We start from the raw sequence: 1,876 nt of genomic DNA on the forward strand, positions 1-1,876 counted from the left end.
AGAGAATTAAGCTACTAGAGGAAAGCAACAGGTTTATGGACAATATTATCTTTTGAATAGTTAATGTCTCACTTCTCAGTTAAACATTTATTTTTCTTCCAAGCAGGTTAAAGTTGGCAGGCTTCTGGCTAAGTTAATTAGAGCACAGCTAGGTAGTAACCATATGATTTCTACAACTGATAAGGAGCATGCAAGAGATGATCAGAGCAGTAAATTATTTCTGAATTTTCCAGTTTCTTTTTAGTTCCAAACAGAATTGTCAGCTGATCAATCCAATGTTTACACAATACAATGTCTTTAGTGTACCTTTTTTCTTTTACACAAAAGGATGACAAAAGGATTTACAGGCAGTTACAGTTCCTGTAGCTAAATTAAAGCAATGCATAGAGGCAAAAAATATCACTTAGAGGAAGATGTGAAGGGCAAGGTTTAAGAAGAGTACAAAGGCCAAGGTACAGGGAGGTAGTTGAGCCCAAGAAAACTGACACCTCAAAGAGCAGAGTTAAGCTGTTTTGCTAAAAATGGTTTAGAGTTACTTGCCAAAGAGAAAGAGCTACTCAGACAGGGTCTGAAGAGAATGTTACAGGTGCAGAGAATGCACTCCTGCCCACTGTGCAGGGAGAGGGAGGGGTAAAGAGAAGTATAATGTACAAGCAGCCTGGGAATTGGCTTGGAGAAAAGGAAGCAGCTGGATGGTGCAGCATATATGTAAAAAGAGAGAAAGCCAGTGGAGATATCTGAGCATGGGGTTAATATGCCAAGAGGTAGGTTAGAAGACAAGATTCTCAAATTTTCAGCTAAGTGAATGGTTGATACTCAGAGAGCAAAGTGTGTTTTCTTTCATAGATGCCCTGAACTCTACTGAGGACAGCTAAATCAGAGATAAGAGAGAAAAATTGGGGGTTTGTCCCTGACTTGTAATGAATGACCAGTTTGGGGCAAACCCTCTGTTCAGCACTGTCCAAAATATTCCTTTTCCCATCCCCTTCAGCAACACAGCAGAGATAAAAAAGCATGGCTAATTATTAGCTTCTCTAATAAAACCTCCTCATTTTAAACTCTTGCTGGATATGTGTTTCTTTCAGATTCCCTAGGAACAAGCCACATTACAAATACACATTGGCTTATGTGTAAATAGGAAAAGACTTTATTGGCACTTGTATAGTGTTCTGCTCCCAAGAAGACCTGGGAGGTGAGTGGGCACGCCCAATGCTCCTGCACAGTGCAGTCTATGACATTGTCCTCCGTTCTCATACCACACTGCAGCTCTGGTGCCTGTCTTTCTAAGTACATGAAACAAAACAGCTCAAGAGACATTCAGAAGGGTTTCCCAGGACTAATTCAAACTGTGTGTACAGAAGATGAAGTGCTCCCTTCCTGTGCCCTGCTTTTTTTACACAACTGAAATATCCATACCCCAGTCTTCCTGCCATCCTTCTCCTTCAACAGCATCATTCCTGATGTCTCCTACTTCTCTCACACTCCATACCACACGTCGCATTCTGGAGACTAACAATTCCTCGTATGAAACCAATAACCCCTCAAGGCCTCTCAAATGTGAGTCCTGTGGTTCTGGCTACGGGATGTGAAAAGCCCCGTCCATACAAGGAAATGCTCTGCAGCTTTGTTGACAGAGTAACAAAGAGCAAGCTCATTTGTGTCAGGTGACCATAAATACCATAACACCAGGACTGATGTTGGTGTTTGGGTGCGTGCATCTCGTACCACTTGGAAAACTCCAAGACTTTCAAGCTATAGTTAGGTTCTCAGCATTTGCAAAAAAGCATGCTACTCCATAATTTAAAACCATATCTACTTCAGAGGAAACTTCAATTAAAAAAGGATTTCCTCCCTATAGGGAAGCCTGTGTTATGTT

General features: G+C 41.3%; 1 long non-coding RNA gene across 1 annotated transcript in view; it reads right to left on the reverse strand.

Annotated features, from left to right (window-relative positions):
* LOC112551183 overlaps positions 1-1,519 on the reverse strand; it is a 28,693-nt gene extending 27,174 nt beyond the window's left edge. The window contains exon 1 of the long non-coding RNA XR_003095393.1: positions 1,417-1,519. This is a non-coding gene — a long non-coding RNA (uncharacterized LOC112551183). The remainder of the gene's footprint in view (positions 1-1,416) is intronic.
* Positions 1,520-1,876: the final 357 nt, after the last annotated feature.

This window comes from Alligator sinensis, unplaced genomic scaffold, assembly GCF_000455745.1.
Source record: "Alligator sinensis unplaced genomic scaffold, ASM45574v1 scaffold974_2, whole genome shotgun sequence".
NCBI classification, from domain to species: Eukaryota; Metazoa; Chordata; order Crocodylia; family Alligatoridae; genus Alligator; species Alligator sinensis.